The 27964-nt window shown below is 35.3% G+C and overlaps 1 pseudogene; it reads right to left on the minus strand.

Moving 5' to 3' along the window:
- Positions 1 to 677: 677 nt before the first annotated feature.
- LOC149240613 (protein arginine N-methyltransferase PRMT10-like) lies at positions 678 to 27514 on the minus strand (annotated as a pseudogene).
- Positions 27515 to 27964: the final 450 nt, after the last annotated feature.

Genomic DNA, 27964 nt, shown 5'->3' on the forward strand with positions numbered 1-27964 from the left:
GTGGATTGGGGTGGGCCTGTCCTTTTGGTGAGCCCCACTGTTGAGTTTTCTGATTGTACACTATCTCTCTTTTTTATTGAATAAGAAGGATCTGCTCTTGCCTTAGTAAAAAAAAAAGGTATTGCTACTATGGTTTATATGTTTGTGCTTTTTAGTTTAAGGAAAATATACTCAAATAGTGAAAATTAATCATACTACTGAACATTATGTTTCCTTTGAAGATCATGGAAAATTATGTGTTTCAAAAAGAAATTAATGCCTCTATTCATTTCCAAGTGTGGTAGATTAAGGTTTTACTAATAACTGAAAAAACCTGCCATATTAAATAATATACAAAGAGTAAGAGAACCATATGCCCTTGTTGAAAAATGGATGGGGAAATCAAAATACAATTTGTCAAAATTACAACATGATATTGATACATTCCTTGTGAAAAATAATTTCAGATTGAAATATTTCTAGTCTGACAATAAGAATTTTAACAACACTAACTGGCTAGTTGAAACTGGTCAATTTCCTCAATATATAGAAGACTTTACAATGGAGATATATATGAGCTCTTATAAATTTTTAGTAATTCAGAGCTGATAGATTAGTACATTCAATATAACTAAGCATGATTCATACCATCTTTGTAAATGTATGAGTGCCTCCAAACATGAATGCATCTAGCTACTCTATGCAAAAGAAAAAATTGTGACAGGATCAATAGTCTCTCTGGATGATAGCTTTGATTTATAAAAAAAACTAGACATCCATCAAATGATGGTTTTCCTTGGAGTGAGTCATGGAAAAAGTCCCTTCTAGGACATCATCTCTCATTACTCGAATAGGAGGATGCAACAGAAACACCTACATTGAGAGAGAAAAATAAAGTTTTATCGAACTGCATCACTAAAGTAAAGTAGAAAATATCAAACATAGAAATTACATGTTGAAAAGGACAATGAAATTGTCCCAAACCTGCTGACCCCAATGCATTGAATTGTCTATACTAGGAGTTGTTGTCAATTCAACCTCATGGTTATCTAGGCTAGAAGGACTTCCATGGGAAGGCCAAAAACACAAATTTTGGTAGTGCGAAATCGGGTCAACTCTGTAAAAAAAAAAACTAAAATATATCATCATTATGGACACAAAGAAAAGGATTCTTATATTTTATTGAAACAAGGTCAGCTTTCTCACTCAAAAATGGACACCAAACCATCCAACAAATCCACTAAATCTCCCGTATTCAATTATAATGAGAGTTGTAATGTTTGAATGTACACTAGAAATTTCATCCAGAGTGGCAGTGGTGCAATCCATTTCACTGACGATAAAAGGAGTGCCAATTACTTGATGTGGATGAATATTGTTCCAAAGGGATATTTGCACATAATGTTTTACTGTCCCTTAAATCCAAGATACACTTCAATATATTTAATCCAAATAAAAAACATACATAAAAGATACTAAAAGGATATATAAAAAGATACTAAAATGCTCACTACAGAAAACGTATTAAACTTTCATGAGTCTAGACAATTTTTAGGCAAGCAAAGCAAGAAGAGACAAAATAAAACACTCTAAAATGAAAAGAAGCCCCATTGTCGAAAGATATAAAAACTCTAGAGAGTCAAGCCCTTACCAAATGAAGTTCCAAAATACAAAACAATTTAGTGGAGTGAAAGAATCCTACTTATACTTGTCAAAATCGGTTTAAATTATTTATCGAAGAACTTTTCAATAAATATTCAGTGGTCTTACACTTCCTTAATATTTTCCATAAAATGCTCCAATGCACAAGCCAGGGCCATTTCAAGGAAATCATTTAGACAAAAATGTGTAAATAGTGCCTACCTTTGAAGGACTACATCCAAACTTCAAAGAAAACTTCAACTATCAATCATTCGCAAAGAATATACTCTAGAGTCTAATCCATGAGATATCTCAAGATTTTCCAATCTTGTGGCAGTACTAATATTGAGATCAAGGAGGGAGGCTCTATATATTAATAAAGACAGGACATATTATCATCAACATAAACTGTGTTCGAGACAACAAGTATTTGTACAATGGATGCTATATTAGCAGCAAGTAATCAAGAAGAGTAACATCCAAGAATTAAGACACTTCTGACCTTTGTAATTCCAATAGTCTGCGACTTTACTTCTATAGTTTTTTAATAGGTCTTGGATTTGTGAGCAACAAATTATAATATATATTAGGCAGAACTTGTGGACTCGAACACTTCTCAAGAGAAACATACCCAAAGGTAAGAAATTTTCTTTGAATCCAAATAAAATAAAGTTTCTAGAGAATTCATTATAATTGATTTGATTTGTCTCTTTTTTGCATTCTTTCCCTATGCTTGACATGAAAAGAAAAATATGTTATTAATCACCTGTAGATAATACTTCTTTTGTTCTCTAGAGTAAGGCTCTATTAGGACGCTCATATCAACATCATAAAAGCCGTTGGTATTCTCAACACTATTCAGAGCTCCCTTAGGTCAGTTAAGGATCATGTTGACCCATACATATGAAAGGCGTCTACTTAGTCCCTTGCTCATGTGGAACACCCTATATTGGAGAAATGGGTCATTCCATAAAGCAGAGGATTCAAGAGCATTCAACAGATATTAGGCATAACAGGTCTCGCTTGTCTGCCTTAGCTGAGCATGTGTCTAATACTAAACACCACATATGTATTGAGGATTCCCGGGTTTTAGCCAAAATTGATCACTTCCATCATAGGAAGTTTAGAGAGGCGTTAGAAATTGAGAATCTTGGTAAAAATCTGAATAGGGATGAAGGTTGGAAAATTAGCAGCAACTGGATCCTAGTTTTTATTTATTCCTTGAATTTCTCCGTTCATCTGGATTCTGATTTTTCCCTCGGAACACACACACACACATATTAATGTTATATCATTCTTAATTTTTATTGATTTAATATTATTATTTATTTAATTTACATTTTACATTCATTTATTTTTCTATTAGTTATTTATTTATTATATATTTTTTGAAAAAATGTATAATTATTAATTCTTGATTTCTTATGCTTCTTTTTTTTGCTTTTTTTTGAAAAGTTGTATGATTCTTAATTATTCATTTTTAATGCTTATTTATTTATTTTACAATTTTTTTGTTATTATCTATTTATCTATTTATTTATTATATTTTTTATATATGAGGATGTTTTTAAACGTTTGTAACTACTTTGACTTTATAACGTTTAATTTTTATTTATTTAACTTTTATTTTTGACTTTCTAATGGATCAATTTATATTTTTTGAAGCATCTCCACCTATATATATTGTTAATGTTAGTTCAGATGCTCCACCTTTGCCCTGATGATGAACCACAGTGGAGGGTTCAAAAAGTTGGCTCCAATAAATCATTTGATGTGATTTCTCCGAAATTTTTTCTCTCAAAACATTATGGATCACAGAAGTCTAAGCTTGAAAAATTTATTTTAGTCAGCCATAGCATTTTCATAGTCTAGCAATTTTTGCTTCCCTAGACTATACCTGATTGGCGCTAGCCACATTCGTGCATGACTGGGATACCTACAAGATGCAAACATTTTATGCTACTAGACCTTAAAAACATTCTCATTTTCTCAAAATTGACCTCCCAGGAGAAGATTATTTCAGTGAACAAGAAAATAAGCAATTTAAAAAGTGGCCCCTTTTTGAACCCATAGAAATAAATTCAGTGTAAAGTGACAACAACATAGAATATAGATATCAAGAATGAAAATGTTCATGCAATAATCAAGGTGGCTAATTTATATGGGTTGTAAGAAACTAAAGAATATAAAAGGTATAGATGAATACTAGCTCCAAGAAAAGTAGCATTTTAACAAATAGATAGTAACAATAAAGAAAGCATAATCCCTTCTTGAAATGGTAGAAGACTGCACCAAGCAAATTAGGATGAAGGATAGGAAATCAATACTTTGGGGAAAACCACCTATAACTTCAGGTAGGAAAAGAAAAACTATAGAGGTAAACCAATCATCGGTTCAGATAATGTAAACCCTACTAATTGATTTCAGCACCATCAATTTGTTTAATATAGTACATATTTTAACACATCAAATTGGGGAAATCATAACAATGTGCAAATGACTGTAAAGGAAAAACCATAGGAAAGACTGAATGTGATTTGGATGTATTTTGCATGGTTAGGGATAGTTGTTTTTCCTATAGATATGTACAAGTAAAGGGAGTATGAATAGTTGAGAAATGAGATTGGGAGGTTTTATAATATTGTGAGTTCTGAAATGCCACTAATGTTAGTGGGTGAGATAGACTACATATATGCCTGTTAGATTAATATAACATGTTATAAGGTGAACAAGAGCATATCCTTATCATCATCTAATATTATAGAGAGATATGGAGTTGTGGACTTGACAGTTGAGAGGGACTTTCATCTTTCTTATGACCTCCTTTGAGGCTATGGCCTTGACTACAACTATTAAGCGGGATTACAGTTTTTGGTTTTAAAAGGTCTCATGTCTTACTATGGTCTTTTCGCTAATGGAATTTATCCCTCTTTTTAGGTATACTTTGGATATTATTGGACATATTTTGTTGAATAAACATGTTATGAACACGTTTGCCATGTTATTCTATAGAAACAAGGTCATCTTGCTCACTCGAAAATGGACATCAAACCATCCAACAAATCCACTAATCTTCCTTTTTCAATTATAATGGGACTTGTAAAGTTTAAATGTACACTAGCAATTCCCTCTAGAGTGGCTATGAGGAAATCCATTTCTTTGATGATAAAAGGAGTGCCAATTACTTTATGTGGATGAAGATTGTTCCTAAGAGATGTCTATGCAGAATGTTCTACTGTCCCTTAAATTGAAGATACACTTCAAGATATTTAAGGAAAATAAAAAACATACATAAAAGATACTAAAAGGATATATAAAAAGATACTAAAATACCCACTACAGAAAAATTTACTAAACTTTCATGAGTCCAAACAATGTCTAGGCAAGAAAAGAAAGTAGAGACAAAATACAACACTCTAAAATGAATATAAGCTACATTATCGAAAGATGTAAACACTGTAGAGAGTCAGGACCTTATCAAATGAAGTTCCAAAATACAAAAAAAAATAGTGGAGTGAAAGAGTCCTAGTTATACATGTCAAAATTGGTTTAAAGTATTTATCAGATAACTTTTCAATAAATATCCATTGGTCTTACACTTCCTTAATCTTTCCCCTAAAATGCTCCAATGCACAAGCCAAGGCCTTTTCAAGGAAATAATTTAGACAAAATTGTGTAAGGATTGCCTACCTTGGAAGGACTGCATCCAAACTTCAAAGCAAACTTCAAATGTGAGTCATTCACAAAGAATATACTCCAAAGTCCAATCCATGAGATATCTCAGGATGTGCCAATCTTGTGGTAGTACTAATGTTGAGATAAACGAGGGGGGCTCTATATCTTAATAAAGACAAGACATATTATCATCAACATAAACTATGTCCCGAGCAACATGTACTGGTATAATGGGTGTTATATTAGCAACAAGTAATCAAGCACGGTAACATGCAATAATTGAGATACTTATGACCTTTCTAATTCAGATAGTCAGTGACTTTACTTTTGCAGGTTTTCAAAAGGCCTTGGATTTCTAAGAAAAAACTATAATATAGATTAGTCAGAACTTGTGGACTTGAAAACTTCTCAAGAGAAACATACCCATACCCAAAGCTAAGAAATTTTATTTGAATCCAAAGAATAGAAAGTTTTCTAGAGAATTCATTATAATTGATTTGATTTGTCTATTTTTTGCATTTTTTCCCTATGCTTGACATGAAAAGAAAAATATGTCATTTACTCACCTGTCGATAATACCTCTTTTGTTATCCAAAGTAAGGCTCTGTTAGGACGCTCATATCAACATCATAAAATTCAATGGTATCCTTAATGAAGTTATTCCAGTCAGCCATAACATTTTCATAGTCTAGCAATTTTTTCTCCCCCTTGAGTAGACCTGATTGACGATATCCACATTTGTGCATGATTAAGATACATGCAACATGAAAATGTTTTATGCTACTAGACTTGAAAAAAATTCTCTTTTTCTCAAAATTTTCCTCCTAAGTGCAAATTATCTCAGTGAACAAGCAAATAAAAAATTTAAAAACTGGCCCCTTTTGCAACCCATAGAAATTACTTCAGAGTAAACTGACAACAACATAGAAGATAGATATCAAGAATGAAAATGTTCATGTAATAATCATGGTGGCTACTTTATATGGGTTGCAAGAAACTAAAGATATAAAAGACACGTATGAAGATAAGCTCCAAGAAAAGTAGAATTTCAACAAATAGATAATAACAAGAAAGAAATTATAATCCCTCTTTCAAATGTTAGAATGTTGCAACAAGAAAATTAGGATGAAGAACAAGAAATCAATCTCTGGGGAAAACCACTTGCAACTTATTGTAGGAACATAAAAACTACAGAGGTAAACCAATCATCAGTTCAGATCATGTAAACCCTACTAATTGATATCAACAATGTCAATTTGTTAAATATAGTACATCATTTAACACATCAAATTGGGGCAATCATAACAATGTGCAAATGACAATAAAGGAAAAACCATAGGAAATGATGAATGTGATTTCGATGTATTCTGCATGTTTAGGGATAGTTATTTTTCCTACTGATATGTACAAGTATAGTGAGTATGGATAGTTGAGAACTGAGATTGGGAGGTTTCAAAATATTTTGAGTTCTCAGATGCCACTAATGTTAGTGGGTGAGATAGACTACATATATGTCTGTTGGATCAATATCACATGTTATAAGGTGAAAAATTTCACATACTTATCAACATCTAATACTATAGGTCCCAATATATGGAGTTGTGGACTTGATAGTTGAGAGGGACCTTCATATTTCTTATGACCTCCTTTGAGGCTATGGCCTTCACTACACCTATTGGAGGGATCACAATTTTTGGTTTTCAAAGGTCTCATGTCTTGCTATGGTAATTTGGCTGATGGATTGCCTCCCTCTTTTCAGGTATACTTTGGATATTCTTGGACATATTTTGTTGAATAAACATGTTATGAACATGTTCATCATAGATGACATATACAAGTAATATATCTAGGTCTCTTAGCTTGAACCAATAGGATGATTGAAGCCTAAGATGACCTTCCATGCATTTATTAGAGACATGTCCTCTTTGTTTTATCCCCTTGTTTTGACACTAGATGCATGCACTCTAAGATATCTCTCAGCTAGTTTTGAGTGGGGTTACATAGGCTTTGGTGGAGGCTAAATAATAGATTCCTCAATAGAATAGGATTTTATAATTTTCATATAGAAGAGATTGAGATGGAACATTTTCTTTTTGTTGTATTATATACTACGAGATATAGGGATGGTTATGCCACCTTTTAGTGAATATCAAGACACTCTCTCCATCCTTTTTTGGTATCTTGATCAACAATGCTTAGCATTATTCACGAGGAAGGAATTGGTCCTGCAATATTCCACAAACCACTACTTTATCAGGAATTACTTGGACAATTGAATCCTTTTATTCAGTTTTCTTAGTAGACAAAGGCTCCAAGTAGTAGAGCCATAGTAACCACTAGAAAGTGTAGAAAATTCTTATGGATCCTGTAGCCCCACCTGGTTTTAGTTTGTTTTACATGTTATGTTTAATTCCTACATCCCATTTTTAATTGTTGATATAACACGAATATAAAATTAAAAATAAAAATTGTTAGGCTACCACTACTCTTTCACTTATACACACAAATTTTTAGACTCTAGTTTTTGGTCAATCTCAGACCTTGGAAAAACTCTAAAGGGAAAAGCCAGTTTGAAGGAGGATTTTATTTTTCTTTTCTCAAAGAGTTAATTACAACATTAATTACATCACATAGAGTACTTATCTCTCCCTGTTGTTGTCTAGGAAATCATGCCATTGTCCTTGAAACTCGTTCACTATCCAACAATCACTACTTTGGAATGTGTGACACTAACATACTTTCTCTACTAAAAAACTCACCACTGTCCTTGAAACCAGCACCATGAATTTCATGTCACTGTTAGACCACATTCCCTTGAAATTCACGCCACTGAAAGACAACTATCCCTTGAAATTCATGCCACTTCTCATAATTTACTTCCTTGAAATCTGTGCCAATGACCTGCAAAATTCTCCTTGAAATTCACGTTGACATAACTGCTTTTGTTCCTTGAAAAATGGGCTATCAGACCAAGATTAAATGTATGGAAATGTTTGCAACCAGACCAACCTTTTAGCCTAGAAATATGTGTTGGAAACATTTTCTTGTTCCTTCTAAGAATTCGTGCTTCTATTCCACCCTATAAATCGACCCGTTGATGGTACAAGCCTCCTCAGTTTGGTGCTGTGGAATCTCTCGAAGCTATTATAGGTCTCTCCTTGAGAAAAAATCTACTGTCTCATTTTTTTCTCCTATAAAGTGGCACTTGTGGCATCATGAGTAGAACTTTCCATCAATAGTCAATGCAAAAGGCTCCATTTGGAAAACCCAAGGTAGAAGTACAATCTACAAAGGAGAAGAAGAAGTAAAATTATCAATGGGTGGACATCCTCATCATAATATCTTGGAAATGTGTGCAAGATGACTTCCTCTCATATAAGGTATCCTCTCCATTGACTAAAAAACTCCTCAAAGGGGTAAAGACCCTCAAAATATTTGTTGAAATTGTGAGTTCCTTATAATCATATGTTTGGCCAACATATCAATTGTTTTCCTTGATGAAAATATCTAAAAAAAGGTGTTTGAAGTCCTGTTGGAGATGTAAGTGAGACTTGAAAAATGAAATATATCAAAGAGAAAGCCATATATTCTTTCCATGGGTAGAAAAAATAATCACTCAACACTTAGAATGCATGTACAACTTCTACTATATTTCATGTTACCATATTTGTTCTAAAGTGACTATAGTTTGTTGGCAATTATTAGTTATTCACTAGTGGCTTGACCTCTTTAAGTGTGTAAAAAAACATCAAAATGTCCTCAAATATTTGCTACAGGTTGTATAAATTTGTCTATTTGTATGCAGTGATGTGCTAAGCTAGAAACAACCCCATACACTGTTTTAATTTCCACATCCAATGAAGTCAAATTAGTATGGGGCTTCTTAATTTTATTTTGGATTTCTTAGCCTACATGAAATTTGTGTTGGCTTGTTGGGGCCTAACCTAGGTTCAGAGTTAATTAGCAAAAAAGAAATCCATGTACTACTGGCCCTTTCGGCAATAGTTCATGGAGCGTGGACTGAGGTCTCACCCGAAGTAGTATGGGGGGATGTTGGAACCGGATTTTCACACCCTTGAGATGTCTGAGGGGTTTATTTAGTCCAACTGTGAATACCTTCGTGAAGTTTACTTCGCGCACTTCCCTAACTTGTGGGGCCTTCACGTCCTGTTATATTTGCCTTCATGTAGCCCTAACCAGGGACTGTGGGGCTTTCGTATTGCAGCAGAAATGATCTGCACTATTTCCCCAAGTCACACTCTGGATCTTACTTATCTTCTTATAATAGTTATTTATCTTCGCATAAATAAATACCTTTTATTACATTCGCTTACTCAACACATTTATATAAGTTCGCGTAGTAAATAAACAATAAACTTGCAATTCACACCCAATATACTTCAATGCATAAAAAAGGAAAAGATACACAAAAATTTGGTAGAAGTTCTCTTTATTAATGCTTCTAATGGTTACAAACTCAACCTGCCCTATGCACTCAACTGTAGGGGTCCGCGCACTTAGCTACGGACTACTAGGCCTCTATGCACTTAGCTGCAGAGCCTTCTCCTATTCTATGACCCAAAACTAGACTTTACACTTTAGATACTCTAGTATGCTTCTATTTCATGATAATCATTCCATCTATATTAGATCTCTTTAAATTTAGAGCCTCGCTCTATTTATACAATCCCATGGTCCGTGGACCATGGGAAGACCTCTAAAACCAACATTACATTAAAAATATGAGGGTGGGCAACCCTATGACTCTATTACAACTTCGCACTCCATGCCCACAAAACGCAGAGTCTTTATAATGGACTTAGTAAAAACTTGGGCTTTAACCCCAAAAACTTGCCTTGGGGGGATCCCATGCCCAACATGCCCCTAGCAGAAACACTATGACTTGCCCTCAAGTCACTCTATCGGTGTGGAGATCTTCACGTGGAGACCTCCCAACTCTGCTCGGACGGTTGCAAGGTTGGCAACACACTGAGAGACTCCCTATTGTATCTCATGTACGTGTTATTCCAAGACCGTGGTGTCAGAACTACTCCCCTGTATCTGTTCTTGTGTCCCCTGCATCTGCTTATAGTCTCACGCCGTATTTCAGCTATCTGGAGCATGAAGAGTATGCTTTTATCGGCTAGTCAGATAGTCGAGCCACCCGTGTATGGCTTAAGTTGACTGCCATTCACTTTTCTTGGGAAAGGTTCTCCATTTAGCTTTACCAACTGCATCGTGCCACCATGGGTGATCCTTTTAGTAATATACAGTCCAATCCAAGGCATCAAGCTGATCATCTCTCGGTGGTAGTCCCCAAATTCGTCACCATAGTCATGCGCACCTGGTTTTATCACCTTATTTTCTTATCGAGAAAACCCTTCTTTATTTCTTCCTAAAGCTTCTTGACTTCTGCTTCCACCAGAGCGCTTTTCTCCCTTAGCCGCACCCCTTCTTTCATGAGTTCTTTGAGCCTAAGATCACCCTGCTGGATTTCTTCCTCAGGTCCCAAGCGTTCTTCTTCATTCAGCTGCGCTATTCCTTCTTCCAAGGCTCCGCAAACTGTCATATCTACCGGCACTGCTATGCGCAGACTAGATATACTATACTTTATTGGGATTATAGTGGTTGCTCCATAGGCCACCCTAGAAGGCATTTGCCCCATTAGTTTCTTGTACGTTTTCCTATAGGCCCATAAAACTGTTGGTACGTGCAGGTCCCAATCACTCCACTGCACATTATATACCCTGTTCAGTGCTTTGCATACTTCATAAAGGCTTCTGCGTGGCTAACCTTCTGCACACTCATTCTTCCCACGGTTCATTATCCCAACTGGAGGGACCGTTCGTGCAATTTTATTGCCAACACCTGCTTATTGATTGTGTTCCCGAATGTAAAGTCCATGTGCAATCACACGGGTTACTTACCATATACCTGTACCCACCTAGATAGATGCTTGTGCGGATCATCATGTCCATCATTATTGTCTGTTAGTCGCATTTGAGGCTTCCCAAAATGCATTTGCATCATTCGCCTGCATTCGCGCCAATCCTCAAAGCTTCCTTGGTTCGTACCCCACCACCTCACGGGCATAGCGCATAGTACCCATTTCAAAGCCTCGAAACATTACTGTTCTGGCACCTCTCTTTCAAATCTATTCAAGAAAGCATCTACCTCACTTAACCCATCATAAGTAGGCAGATCCCTCACTTCTGTCGATATGCAATGCAATGATCTTGTCATCATATTGCAATTCAACATGGTCACCTCGTGCAATCGGTTCTGCCATCGCTCTATCTCTTCATCTGAATCCGATGTACAAGAGCTTTCGCATTCCCATGAGATTCATCCGTCTGCGGTGGGATTTACCTAGTCTTGCTTTCACGTAGTTATCTTGTAGATGCAGCATAAGTCATTGTTGCTTTCATAGTCACGCACTGGCTCTATGTAGCACGATCCTTCTGTAGGGTCCAAAGGTACGACTACGCACAGAGACTTTTTCTCAAAAATCATCTTGCATTTCTTTAGATTTATCACCCCGTTCATGTCAGTGGCCCAATCTATTCCTAATAGCGTGGGGTAGGGATTGCTATCATCAAAAATCTATATTACTAAATTATTTGTTCGTCGCAATTTGGATATTCGCGATCCTCACATTCGGATTGTCATTAGAATGCTTGATATACTAGGTCAGCACGCGATCCTCCAGAGTGTTGACCAATGTCGCTTTCTTTATATTGTCATCTGTAACTCCCTACGCTTCCCATACAACTCTTATCATGAATCAAAATTGGTTCGGATCTCCATTTCCTACTCCCTTGAACACTGACGACTTTATTGCGGTTGCCATATTGCTTCGCGGTGGTGGCAGAGGTGGTACGGGCGAAGATGGGGGTGAAGGCGGTGAAACTAGTGGTGGTGTGGGTGGGGGTGGTATGCGTGGAATCCTCTGCCTTATCAAATTGATCGCACTTCTTGGTGAGACCTTTGCGAGCTCCTCCTCGTCCCCTTGCAGAGGTGAAATCAAGGGGCTAGTTTCTAGTTCTGTACTACCTTCGTTTCTATAAATTCTCCCACTTCGCGTAGCCCCAAAAATCAATGTATTCACATAATCTGCTTTTCACATAGTAGCATTTTAATCTAAGTGTTAAGAGACTTAACGTACTTACCTCACGACCCGTTGAGGAAGCATATTTCTGCCTCACTATAGCTGATTGAAGTATCTACCACGAACTCAGTAATGAATCCTCTTATAATTTGGTCGAGCCAGTGATCAACATCACGCGCGATATTATCTTCTGATGCTTCCAATTTGTGCACCAACTTCGGGGTCCACATAATAGGACTGTCGAGCTTGCACCTTCCTTGGCTATCTGCTAACTTCACGATCCACTCGTACAACTCAATAGGGAAAGATGCGAAAAAAAATTCATGGATATTTGTGTACAGTTAGCACTCTAACCACTCTTCTTTTGATAGTCATGTATTCTTGTTCTCTTGCGCCGTGAAATCGTGAATTCTCCTATCCAACCAACCTTCAATTTCTTCCTTAGTTGGATTCCAATGATCTGATATCAGACATCACTATGCAGATTCTGGTCGCAGCAACAGAACCATTTGTTGGCTTATTGGGGCCTAAGCTAGGTTTAGAGTTAATTAGCCAGACAAATCCCTTTACTACTGGACCTTTCGGCAATAGTCCACAGAGCGCGTATTGAGGTCTCACCCGAAGCAGAATGGGGGGATGCTCAAATCAGATTTTTTCACCCTTGAGATGTCTGAGGGCTTGATTTAGTCCAACTATGAATACCTTTGCACAGGTTACTTCGCGCACTTCCCTAACTTGTGGGGCCTTCATGCCTTATTATATTCGCCTTTGTGCATCCCTAACCAGAGGCTATGGGGCTTTCGCGCTGTTGGAGTAGCGATTTGTACTATTTCCCCAAGTCACACCATGGATCTTACTTATCTTCTTATAACAGTTATTTATCTTCGCATAAACATACTTTTTTTGTTATATTCGCTTACTCAACACATTTATATCAGTTCGCACAATAAATAAATAGTAAACTTGCAATTCACACCCAATATACTTCAATGCATAGAACAGGAAAAGATACACAGAAATTTGGTAGAATTTCTCTTTATTAATGCTTCCAATGGTTACAGACTCAACCTACTCTGTGCACTCAGCTACAGGGGTCCATGCACTCAGCTGTAGAGCCTTCTCCTATTCTATGACCCAAAACTAGACTTTACACTTCAGATACTCTGCTATGTTTCTATTCCATGATCATCATTCCATCTATATTATATCTCTTTACACTTAGAGCCTCACTCTATTTATACAATCCCATGGTCTGCGGACCCTGGGTAGATCTCTCAAACTGACATTACATTACAAATATGAGGGCAGAAAACCCTATGACTCTATTACAACTTCATGCTCCATGCCCACAAATCGTAGAGTCTTTATAATGGACTTAGTCAAAACTTGGGCTTTAAGCCCCAAAAGTTGTCTTGGGGGGATCCACGTCCAACAATTTGTCTTGCTTTTATTTTTATTTTTACTTTGAATTATTTTATGAAATTTGCTTTAGTTATTTTTGTCAAAACTCATTAGGTTCTAGAAGATGTGCATCAATATTCTCCTTCCATGCTTGAGAGTTAGTTTTCTCTGTAGAAAATTTCCAAAATTTGTCCAAAACTCTCTTTGTCATAGTGTGCAAAAACTTACTTAATTAGTCAATTCAAGCCAATGACTTACTTATCTATTCCATTATATGTTCTAGATGGAGTCACACTTCTCAATTTTGAGAGAGATTCATTTTACTCCTAGGAAACCAAACATACTTCCTTACTAGCCAAGTTGGTCATGGATTCCTATTCCAGAAAATGGACATGATGTAAGTATCCCATAGCATCCCTACTACATGTTGCATCATTTTACACAACTGAATCTAGCTTCACAGTTTCTACTTCCTTGTCTATAATATGCTTTGGCATGTCCTTTACTGAAGTTTATATCTGCAACTCTCCAACACCTTTCTATGACCTTCCTACTTTCTCCAAGTTGCCAGACAATGTGGGTATTCTAATTGATGTTAAATGAGAGGCACAGTAGCAACCATTTTCCTCTTCGATGTTGAAATTGTTGAATAAATTACTTATTGAAACAAGGCTTCAAGGCCTTATTATTTCATTGTTCATGTCTGCGTATTGTAGTTTACTTGCCTAAGGAGATGGTACATTACAGAGACCTTGTTTCAAATTTATACATTTAGCATGAACATCACTGGATGCAGAAATAATTAATATCAAGAAGCTTGTACATTCAATGGACCACTATTTATGATTTGACCATGGGTGTTTTCCTTCATAATTTATATTCAATATGCCCTAGATGCATTGTTGAATGTACAACTAAAGAGTTGCTCAATGCTAATTGTGTTTTCTCAGACATTTTAAAATACAAGAAACAAATAAGTATTTGTGAACATAGAAACACTTTTGTCAATTTTAAAACTTCCATGGTTGTTTTCTGATATTGAAATCCAATCTGATATCATCAAGAAGACAAAGTGTAGAATTATCAGTATGTTTCCTAAGTTAGGGATCAAAGCAATGAGTGAAAACATTTTTGAGGTTTTGGACTTAGCATTGCAAGATCAGATTGTTGATGTCCAAGTTGAAGATGTTGCATCTATGCCAATTCTTGCATTTAATTCTAGATATGATGTTATTACAACCATGTGTACAAGATTGGAGGTCTTTGTTGAAGACAAATTTGACAAAGTTCGTGAAATTGTAGCTCATGATATTGGATACATTGCATGTTTATCTGCTACTCCTTTAGAAACCGATTATGTAACTGACTTTCTGTGTCAAATCCACAAAAATGTTGATTTGAATGGGAATTTTGGAAACATAGATGTTCTTATATTAGGATTATTTTGCACTCAGTGTGATAATTGTTTTTAGCTAACTCAGGGAAAAGTGACCTTGATGTAACTTTATATAAGATATAAAGGAAATATAGGCTTAATAATAGAGTTTTTAGAGTTTTCTTTTAGTAGTTTTTAGATCTTCGTATTAAAATTGTATATTATACTATATTATAGAATATGTTCCCTAAGGAGATGATTTTTTTGAACTACAACTAATCTAATCCTCATCTCAACGAAATTAATTTGTATGCGCACCAACCTATTTGTGGTGTTTGTGAATGTTATTTGTGCATGTAAAGTATTATTATCTCAATTCAATCCTACAGTTTCTTCATTATTAGAAAAGAATTTAGCTAACTGAAATATTCACAACATTTTCACCAATCATCTAGTGGAAATTATCTACGACATGTTTTATTTTCTTTTCAGTTGCATGAGGAGCCATCTCCATCACTATGGGTTATGGGAGGAAACATCCTCTTTTTGTGGGAATTTTCCTGCAGAGAATGGGATATTTCTCCCTATTCCAAGGATGATAGAGGATGTCCTTGGTGTCCATCAACTATCCTATAGATGTTGAGTAGTCCTCAAGGTATTTGGGGGACTTCTCTCTCTTATAAACTGTTCTAATGAAGGATTGGTCCATCAAGTCATGCACTTTTGGGTGCCCTAAAACATAACCAACAACAATCCCTTTATAAAATATAACATGCCTTAACTTTTTTAAAAGAAAACATTAAAAAGGCGGCCAACCTAAACTAAATAGTGAGCACTAACCTAAAGCCTAACACAATAGCTAACTCAAGTTTCAATTAACTTGTGGCCTTTAGGTTTTTCCTTTCTTTATATAAATCATTCCATGTTATTCCAATTTCAAAAATTTTGAATCTGAAAGGGTAAAAAGTGTTCAGAATTCAGATTGACTTTCTACATTCCTTGAATATAAAATTGGTCACCAATTGAAGGGGAAGCCTCGTTCTGGCAATCAGAACCAATGAGCATACAATTGAAATTTTGAAGCCAGTGATAGAGAACATAGCCTTTTCCAATCCAAAGTGCTCCCACTATAAGGATAATTGTTGCTTGGGTTTCCTTGCCTCATGTTGTATTTCAAGTAAAGCATAGGTCAATAGTAGAAATAACATAAGGACTAGATCTATGGGGATTTTATACACTCCATTTTGGAATAAGGAATGAAGTCCCTACAATGTTGTGCGGGTTTTTGATTACATGGAGAACATGTGTTAAGTATGCACTGTGGCATGGTCTGAACAAAAAAGATGTTATGCTTTTTATTGTGAAGTATTTCCATGTCCAACCATATTTATTTGATCAAATGTCCATAATTCCCTCGAAATGATCTATTGATTCTTATGTGTCATCTTAACTCGGGATTTCACAGTTTTAAAAGGTAAATATGTTTAGCATTCTACATTTGACATTCCTTTTAAGACATTTCAATAATTATTTGAAATTTCATGTTGCTTGTCATTCGCTTAATGAATATTCTTTGATAAGGACCATGCATTGTAACTACACTATGCCAATGAATAATACTTGTTTTGAATGTGATCTCTAGTGTCATTCTTTTATGATCTAGATTCTAAAGCTATTAGAATCACAAAGAGACTAATTATTGTTAATAACAACTTGACTATAATCTTGTTGTGCTTTGTTTGATTCTTCCTTTTTATCCTACACAAGTTATAATTTGCTGGAAGGAAAATTTAATACTACGAGTGAGAATACACAGGAAAATTATTGTTTTCTCTCTTGTCTTCATCCCTTACTCTTCCATGTGAAATTTTCATGTGCCTCACATTGCTTGGGCTACTAATGGATATGAAAAGAAATTTGTGTGTGATTTAGAGGGATTCTTAGGTGTATGTTATGTTTTACGAATATTAATGAATTTCATGCATTACCTCATATGACATGCAAATTATTCTATAAGTAAACCGCATGCTGATTCTTTCCATGCAACTTAATTGATGTCTTGAAATCTAACATAACTTACTTCTTGAAAGTACTCTTGTTGGTACATATATTTCTCTTGAATTGGGTGAATTTTAGGATTAAACAAGCAACTATGTAGGATAGTCAGAGAAGCATCTTTGCAATCATCTCATTGTGCCATGGATGTGCTTTATGGATTATGCCATCCTTACTTCTTTAAACAGTGTAAATAAAACATAATGGAAAGGAATCTCCCTTTTTAGTGGTAAAAGTACAATCTACCAAGAGGTCACTTTTCCTCTCTTAATCTCTTCCCAACTACCATTACACATGGTCTGTGCTATACATACATTTATGAAATATTCATAGACAAGACTGTGCCTACTTTATTATATTAGATTATGACATATATTACCAATCAAAATCCTATTTGATTTCTGTAGAATGTAGCATCATGTTCCTTCAATTTCAGATAAGTGCATTTCACGTTTTTTAGTTGCATTTCATGTCATCATATGGGATATGTTGATGAGCATATGAGAGTTGCAGGAATTAATAAGTAACTTTGTTTTTCAATACAATTTTGTCTTGTTATAATTCCTTGTTGTTGAATATATATAGATTTATCTGAATAATGAAGAAAGATTGAAAGTCAACAACATATTTACTATTACTAATCATGTTTTTGTGGCTTTCTATAGTTTAAGCTTTCCATTTGTTTTGTTTTGTTTTTTTTTTTGTTTTTTTTTTTTTTTTTGTTTTGTTTTGTTTTGTTTTTTGTTTTTTGTTTTTGTTTTTTGTTTTTTTGTTTTTTTGTTTTTTTGTTTTGGTTTTGAAAACAACCCATGCCTCATGAGTCCTAAATTGCAAGGTGGAGAAACATATGATTTAGGATGTTTATGGAAGTAAGTAGGATGCAAACAAAGTTTAGTGGAGACATCATTTTGTAAACAAGGATAAATTTCATTCTCTCATATATATTATCCATGTTTGATTGAGAAGAAAGTTCTATGTTTAATGTTCCTTTGTATGCAACTACCTGTAAAAATTTCCCACCAACTTCTAGACCTGCTCTATTGGTCTATGCAATACTGTAATTGAACTAGATATGAGTTTTACTAAGAAATGATACAAAATATTTCTAGATACTATGTCTGAGCAGTACTAATTCCGTATCATATATTGATGTATAAGACACGAATGCTAATATATAATTAAAATCCTACTACGTTAAATGCATGAGAACTTGTGCTCATATTGTCGTGTGTTCAATTGCAATTACAGTCTCTCTTTCGGAAGAAAATCATTTCAATCTTCATATTTTTTGTCCTTGGTGACATCAAGCATTAAATGCATCTTTCCTTTAGCTATAATGACAGTTCTCAGATAGGGTCTGAAGTTGTTTCTCTCCAAATATATGATTAAATCAACTAATGGAAGTGATGGGGAAACATTAAGGTAAATAAATTGCTCAATTCAAAAGAGTCTTGTAGTTGTGAAGGAAGCTACAAATTTTCTTTGATTTTAAATTTAACTGTTACATTAATATAGACATGCATTTGTATTCACTTCAAAAATGGATGATCACATTGAAGTCAATTTTACAATTTCTTGTATTATTTAGTGTCAATTTATTCCAAAAAGTCACAAACTATTTTCTTGAATTGTATGAACAGTGGACTAATAATATTGTGGTCTCATATAACTATGAGATAACAATAGTTGCAACCAAAAATATACGTAATAGGGGATTTTTCGTCCTTTTCATTATTTCAATATGCATGTCATCTTGACTTGTAGCTTATGCAAATGATGTGGCATAATTTAGTAAAGAATAGATTCAGCTCTAGAATCTAGGGCATGGTAAACTATTCAAGATCTAATTTTTTATTTAAGACAATCTAGTATACAAGGCTATCCTATTATTGTATCCTTTTTACTTCATTTCGTTTTATTCCAGACTTAGTTTTGGAACATTCTAAGAGTTTTGTTTACACTACCACATTGTATAAGTAATCTATAGCTTGAGATTTTTAGCATGTAACTTAGTTGGCATGACTATGCCTAAGCTTTCGTTGAATGTTGAATACTAATTTCACTAAGGTGTTATTTTCTATGGTGACATTTTATTTTCCTTATTTACATAGTTCATCTGGCCACATAATGGCCACTATTTCCCAACTAAAGAAAACTTGTTCGAGTTTCTTTCTTTTATGGGGAAAAATGGCATTGACAATATTTCTGATGTTGAGGTATATTTCATATAAATTATTTATAGTCTACTTTAGTTTATATTCTAGTATTCATCGTCTTTGATGTCTTATACTCTACATTGTATCTTCTTTCTTTTTCAGAAAATGAACTCAGTATTGATGGTAAAAAACAGGAATTGAAGAAAAAGGAGAACAATAACACTGGAGTGATAAAATGAAAAATAAAGATAGAGAGAATATAACTGTTCTAGTGGTACCCATAGATCTAATATCCTGCATAATACACACACATGGAGACTGATGGTCAACTCTTCAAATTTGGTGAATTCACCTACAATGTATTGGCAACACAATGACAATGTTTTGAAGTGATGAAACAATATTTAATGTGTAAATTGTACTCCAACCAATATTAAGTTGGAAACTCATATTGTAATACTTTATACTTGAAATTATTTATATAAAATAATTTATGTGGTTGAAATTATTTATTGTTGCACTTGATATTATTTAGTATTGTAATTAAGATATGTAAGTTTGCGTTTTCATATTAGATGAACATGTACATTGTATGACATTTTGTTGCAAAACCATAATAATTAATTTCTATTGATTAATAATGAACACATAAAATCAATCTAAAACTACTAAATTAGTAGTTTATGCTAATTAATTATGAACACAAATATAATGAATATACGACTAAATTAGTTATTTATAACGATTATTAATGAAAGTAAATAAAATGAATATAAACTACTAAAGTAGTATTTAATTTATAATTACAAATGATGGCTAAATTTTGCATATATATGACTATTAGTAGCTAATTTACAATATCTTATAACACAACGAAAATTTAGTCATATTTCTTTGGTCATTAATTCATAGCAAATGATGACTAAAATTTTCATATATACGACTATTAGTAGCTAATTTACAGTATCTTATAACAGGACTAGCATTTTGGTCATATTTCTTTGGTCATTAATTGGTTTTGTCAAGTGATCATTTATTAATATATTTTTTTTGTATATTTGGTCATTAATTATGGAAATTAATGACTAAATCAATGACTAAATTAATGACCAAATTTATGACTAAATACACTAATAGAAAATAAAATTGATACAACCAATTAATGACTAAGCTAAAAATGACTAAAAGTTGGTCGCCTTATAAGATACTATAAATTAACTACTATTGGTCACCAACCAAAAACTAGTCGTTTATATGCAAATTCTAGTCATTTTTTTAGTAACTGATTAGCCATTTTGTACTAGTGTATCATAGTACGTGACACTTATTGTTGTCGTTATCATGTGTAATTTCAATTATATTATGCGACCTTTCTTAATTTTGGTAAAGCATTATGAAAAAATTCACCTCCTCCTTCCACTATCCATGGTTTCATATCTAAAATTCTATGTGCAAGAGAAAGTCATGAATTATTTTACCAAAAGAAATGTGTTGGAAATAAAAAAATGTGATCATTATGTAAATTTGACTTTATTTCACAACAAATATTATATTGATATAAATGATCAATCATTTTCTAACCTAAAAGTGGAATGGAAGAGATATGAATATATCCATACATCGATTAGTTAAAATAATAGTACAAGTGCTAAAATTATTGATTTACAAGAAGAAGAAATTTTTGTGATAGAGTTTTTGAAGAAATTTGAGAAATAAATTTATAAGTTAACCAAGCATTCACATAGAGCTCAATGGAAGGACCTGCAATTCAAAAAATCCCATGAAATTTTTCCACTAGGGACCATTTTGTCAATAGTTGATTTTGCAGAAAATTACACATTTGTTGCACAAAATGAAATACAGAGTGAATAAGTATCTACATAATAGTTAAAATTTAGAGATCTATAAATAGATAATAAAATCTAGTCCATGTTGATAAAGTTAATTTCATGTTAATTATGATATGAATTTACACTTGTTTTATTGTGCAGGAGATGTTTTTACTATAGTTGCACCCATTAACAACATAGAAAATGTCAAGTATTATTTGATGCGGCACAATGAACGAAAGATGAGTTATTGGAATACTATGATGATAAAAAATTTATATATGAAAGAGTGTCTATTATATTGAAATGTTATTTTTTCCAAGAAACTCATCAAACTGAGAGTAATGTTTACTTTCAAGACTATCAACCTGATGTCATAAGTTGTCAATATAGTTACTTGGTGTGTGCAGTGCGCATAAAGTTTATAGAAGTTCAATAATAAAAAAACAATTGAAAGTTAAAAATGGAGAATGTCAAAATTTGACCATGAACAGATCATTGAGGATGGCATTCCATTAGAATTTTTTTAATTGAATTGCCCAACAACTTCTTCTCCTTAGATTCATGTTTAAGAACTTAGAGTTCAAGAATATTGTTAGCCTTTCTTTTTGTGCACTCTTAAGTTGTACACTATTAAGAATGTGATGATGTGAAAGTGATGCTCATTGGGTCTTGTATTTTTTCCAAGGAAAAAATTGAACTTTTTATTAAGATTTATAAAATGTTACATAGTATATGCATTTAAGGATTCAATTAACTGTATGATTTCTGATCATAGAGTTTTCCTGAAATGGTGTTTGAGTATGTTTTAACTCTACCATCTCTTTGTTTGTTGGAAAATCACTAATCATTTAATCCCCAGGCCTCCTCAGTGAGGAAAACAACCACATTTGATTAGCTAACTGTGAGCATTCATCATGTGTCCCAAAAAAGCAAAAACAAAATTGTTTACTGAGTCTTTAGGGAAAATGGGTTGTGCCATTCCTGGGCCTCCTTAGTGATGAAAACAACCCAATCAGGAATGGTTCAGCTATATGTTTGGTGTGTTTAAAAAAGTTTAAAACATTAACAGTAAGGTAAAACAGTTCTGCTGAAGATAAGTAAGCTGAAACAGAAACAAAAAACTACCAGAATGCAGAAATCTGTGGCAGAGCACAGAGTGTTGAGTGAGCATTTAAGCATATGGTGGTTGATCTTACACACGAATCTCATCCCGGTAAGCCTCCTCTATCCTACAACTACATAGATCTTATTGCATAACCGCTTTAGAAAGATGGTCTGTTGTGTCATTGTGTTCCCTGTATATGTGACATAAAGAGAAATCATTAAAAAAGAACTTTAAATGTTTTGTTTCTTCTAGAAATGGAGATAATATGTAATTCTGGCATATGCTCTCTACGTTGAACCATTTTATAATGTTCATCGAATCCTCGAAGATCTGAACCATGAGTATTCCCAAGTGGGTTAGCCAACATAGAAGGAGTTTTAAGGCAGATAGTTCTGCGAAATTATTTGATCCGTTCCCCAAACCCACCAAGGCTTTGAGTCTTCTATGATTGTGTAGGTGTATTACTAACCCAACCCCGCAATTTTTTGTTTTGATTGGAAGCCCCATCGAAATAGGCCCATGGTACTCCTTCCTTTATTTACTCCTCTCTTATGGGGCGAGAGTTCTCATCCTCACTCGGCTCAGGTATGCTTATGAAGATTGCCTTGCATCCCACTATTGTATTCCCCACCGAGGGATTTTGATCTTGAAAGGTACATTTGTTTTGAGCTAACCAAATACCCCAAACAATGATAAGAGGTAGATTCCTCAAATTCCCTTCCGGGAAATTCTTCCACCGACTCTGCCATACATCTACTAATGACCTTCCTTCCCATATCACCCTCTTATGGATCAATCTCCCTACTTCATGCGATACCTCCTTTGAGTATGGTCATTCTAGAAAAAAATGTTGAATCGTTTCAATATCATTTTTACATAAGTCACATCTCCCTGGTCCCGATTTATATCTTCTCTGCAATATATCCTAGGTTGGCACCTTCTTCCTAAGAATACACCAAAAGAACATTCAGGCCTTAGCAGGACATTACAGCTTCCATATTGAGGTAAATCACTAGTCTTGATTCCCCCAACCTTTTTCCGACATAAGGTATTTATAGCCATATTTAGGAGAGTAAGTGCCTGTGTCCACATGTGCCCATACTAACTGATTTGGTCTCTCTCTTAGCCTGACATTGGACCTGGATAGCTCCTTGGTGAAGTTGTACCATTCCTCCCTCGATTGTAGGTTAAGGTTTACGTCCGTCCCTAATAGCCAGGCTTGACCCCAGATGGTGGAGTGACTAGGATTCTCAATATGGCTTAAATTCTAAATTCCTCTTGTGTCGAGTTGATGTATGAGGCCCGTGGAAAGTGTGCATTCTTCGCTGCATCCCACCCATGGGTCCTTCCCTATCCTGACTTGTTCTCCATTCCCTACATTACAGGACATACCTTGTTCTATGATTTTGAAAGCATCTATAGTGGCTATCGACACGCCTGAGGCATTCCCCTTCTTTTTGATAGGATTCCTAATCCAATCCTCCATCGGGATGGGGTCGATGTATTTCCTCTTGACCACCATTTTCCATAGATTCTCTATCCTTATTAATCTCCGTCTAAACTTTTTTGCTAAAGATAGTGCAAAGGCTGTTAAATATTTGATTCCCTAGCCCCCATACTCCTTTGGTCTTGCCACCTTTTCCCATGCCACCCAAGGTAAGACCGACTCCTCCTTTGATCCTGCCCAAAGGAATCTACTACAGACCCTTCTAATTTTTTCCAATATTCCTTTCAGGACCCAGGTAAGTGTAGCCCAATAGACTGGTATAGCCATTATGACTGATTTTATGAGGGTTAGTCTACCAGCTCTAGAGAGCGATTTGAAACTCCAATGGGTGATCCTTGCTTCTATTTTTTTTATTAGCCAAAGCCAAAACTATTTATTGTCTGAAATAGGTTTCAGGAAGAACCCAAGGTATTTAAAGTTCTCTTCTAACTTCCACTCTTAAAATGGAAAATCTTATATTATTTGATGAGCTTCCAGTCTATTGAACCCTTCCAAAAACAATTGAGATTTTTCCTTATTCACTTGCAAGCCTGTAGCCTTTAGAAAGAGATCCATAATCATGTTTAGTTCCTTTGTTTCACCCCTTCTTCCATTACTAAAAAGCAGGATGTCATCCACAAACAGAAGATGGGTTATATACATATTGACAACCACTTCCAATCCTTTAATTTCACCTTTCCTTTTGGCTTCTAAGAGCAGCTGTCTGAGACCTTCAGCTGCTAGTAGGAAGAGAAGAGGAGAGAGGGGACATCCTTGTCTCAGCCCTCTTTGACCTTCGAAGAAAGTGGATGCTGCTCCATAAATTAGCACCACAAAGCTAACACTGGTCAAGCACCCCATAACACAATTTATGAAGTCTATTTGAAAACCCAAGTGGGTGAGTAGCATACGGAGGTACATCCAACTGATTCTGTCATATGCTTTGGAAAGATCTATTTTCACTACTGCACCTTTGCATTTTTTTGTTTGATGTTGTGAATGGTTTCCTAGGCTACACCAATCGCTTCATGAATATGTCTCCCATCCAGGAACCCAAATTTTTCTTTTGATATATGCCTGGATAGTAGTGGATTTAGTCTTACAGCGATCAACTTCGCTATAATTTTGTAGATATAGTTACAAAGAGAGATCAGTATGAACTTCTCTAATGAGGATGTTTCTTCCTTCTTGGGGATGAGGGCTATGAGGATTGAGTTGAAAGGGGTATAAATTGATCCTTTCCTTCTGGATTCTTCAACTACTTCTGTCAGTTCACCTCTAATTTTCTCAAAGAAGTGTTGGAACAGTTCCACCGTCCATCCATCTAGTATGGGGCTCTTATCTTTTTGCATATATTTTAGGATTCCTTCAACCTCCCCCCTCATGACTTCTTCCATGAGGTCACTAGTATCCCCTTCATCCACATAGCAAGGAAAGCTCTGGGCTATCGGGATTACTTCTGCAAGGGATACTTCCGCTGGGGAAGTGAATAAAATTTTGAAATGACCAATTCCCATTTGTGAGATTTCCTCAAAGGTTCTTGCGTATCTTCTTCCGTCTGCCTTCAAGGACCAAATGGTGTTTGAGTTCTTCCTTCCTCTAGAATAAATTTGGAAGAATTTTATGTTCTCATCCCTCGCCTTTAGTCAGATGGCTTTGCTTTTCAAGCGCCATTGTTATTCTCTTATTAACAAAATTTTTCTCCTCTGAGATTTTAACTGCATAATTCTATCCCTTTTTTCTTTCGTTTTGTATCTGTCAACTTTTGGGCTTTCAACCATTTGTAAATCATTCCCTATTTGAATTAGGTCCTCATCTTCTTTTAGCTTCTTGGCCTTTGCCCAAGCCATAGTTGCTTTTTTAAGGCATTTAAGGTTTTCCATAAAGAGGAAATATTTGTACTCGGAGTCACTGTCCCTCATAGGTCTCCATGTTTCTTTGAAAAGAGAGTTAAAGGACTCCTCTAGTAACTAAGAAGGATTAAATTTGAAGGGCACCGCTAGATTTTTGGGGTGTTTTGTTAATTCTAACATGATTGGTGTATGGCCCGAGACTCCTCCTTCGCCCAACCACTGACGGAAAGTTAGAACCTTTGCCACTACCTTCTCTCGCAGGAGAAAGTGATCCAATTTTTTTCTACTCGATCTTCCCCTATTCTCCTATTTCTCCAGGTGGGTCTTATCTTCAGTAAATTTATGCCCAAAAACTTATTTTCTTTGATAATGTTTGTAAGGAAATCCGAAAGTGGGTGTTCCCTAGCTAACGTTCCCCAAGTTTCAACCGTGCTTATGGAAAAGTTTAAATCTCTCCCGATCATCGGATTCAGGTTGTTCAACAGAGATTTAGAGAAAAGGGTTTTCCAGAAATGGAATCTACCCTGGCAAGGCCCGTAAATGTTTAGGATCACCAGATTAGTGCATAACTCTACGGAAAATACTTCAATCCCCATGACCTAGTCCATCCCCCAGGTATTCAACACTTTGAACTTCCCTTCTTTAATCCCCATAGCTAGGCCCTGAGAGTGGCCTTTTGCATCCAATGCCTTAATGCTCCAACCATTCATAATATTTGCCCAAGTTTTTATGACTTCTTCTCTAGCACCCAACGTTTCTTAAAGCAGTAGGATATCTGGATTATAGTTCTAGATTACCTCCTTTAGGGCCAATTTTTTAGGGTTATTGGCTGAACCTCTACAATTCAATGAGAGGATGATCATTGACCTACCTTTGAGGGGGATTTCACTACTCCAAGCACCCTAGAAATGGAAATTTTCTTCCCAGATGCTATATCAATTCTGGCTCTTAGTTGAGCCTTTGACAAATTGGTTTTTCTCCCTCTCACCTTGCGGTCCCCTGTATGGGGGATTTGCATATCAATTCCACCCACTACCTCCCAGGGAGGGGGATTTTTCTCGTGGGGTTTGAGATTGTAAGGGGTTATAAAACTTAGTATTCCTTCGAGCGAATGTTCACCGTTACCCGATGTAAGCTCATGGTTCATATCTAAATAGGGGATTGATGTGATAATGCTCTCCATTGTATGTTTCTTGAATTAGAAATAGGAATGACAATGTTCTATTGTCTAGAAGGACCAGGCCCAGATTCAACATAAATTAAAGAAATTATAGGAGTAAAAGAAGGTAGGGTTGAGGTCGGGCCTGTACCCTCTTTGATGAGAAGGAGGCTCCCAATATTTTCTATAGCTCGGTCCTGATCTTGCGTAGATCCTTCTTTCTACTGCATTGGTTGTTTTCCAGAAATGATTGATTCCTGCATTCCCATACCCTCAACTGGTTCTTCATGTTGTCTATCTATGTCCATATGACCTGCTCCCATACCTTCCTTTGTCTACCTTTCCTTTGTTTCCTCCTCTTCTGCAACGCCTGCTTCTGCCTTCCTCTATTTCCTTCACTGCGTCAAACCTAACAGACACTCTTTTGCCAGGTGTCCATAAATATGACACCTGTGGCATCGAAACAATAGGTGTTCATAGTCTAATTGTTGGACATACTTATAATCCTTGTATTGAAGTTGTATCTCATCTGCCAAACTTGACCGAGGATTTAAACTTACCAGTATACGTGCCATCCCCTGGTCTCTGGTCTGTAGAAATGACAGGTCTGCCTCCATGAATTTTCCGAGATGATTCCCGATGGCTCTCAATATAGATTCTACCCATAGAAATGGTGGGAGCCCTAGCATTCGAACCCAAACTGGTAGCTCATCCACCCTTTCCCTTTATGTGTTGAACATAGGATTCCATTTTTTGGATAAGATTGAGTGTCTCCTGAAAGACAAATTCATTTCCAGAACCCATTCGACAATTTCTTTCCTTCCGAATTTGAGCATAAACTAGCCTTTTTCCAGTGTTGTGACCTGAAATACATTATCTGGTGCAGCCTACCAATTTTTAGAGGTCCATTCCTTAATGAAATTGGCAGAATATTTTCTGCCTCGCACCCTTCCTACTAGTGCTAGGTCTGTTACTTCCATGGCTTCATCAATTTTAACATCCATTCAAAGGACTAGGTTTGCTATGGGTTCACTTCTTTTAATTATTTTGGGTTTTTTCCTCTTCTCCCTTGCCTACCTCTATTGTGGCCCTTCCTCCCTGATCTGTGAGATCATTTCCACATTTGTTGTTACTTCCAG

The sequence above is a fragment of the Pinus tabuliformis genome, chromosome 8 (genome assembly GCF_031772625.1).
Source record: "Pinus tabuliformis cultivar Carrire ecotype Pingquan chromosome 8, CPIR1, whole genome shotgun sequence".
NCBI classification, from domain to species: domain Eukaryota; kingdom Viridiplantae; phylum Streptophyta; class Pinopsida; order Pinales; family Pinaceae; genus Pinus; species Pinus tabuliformis.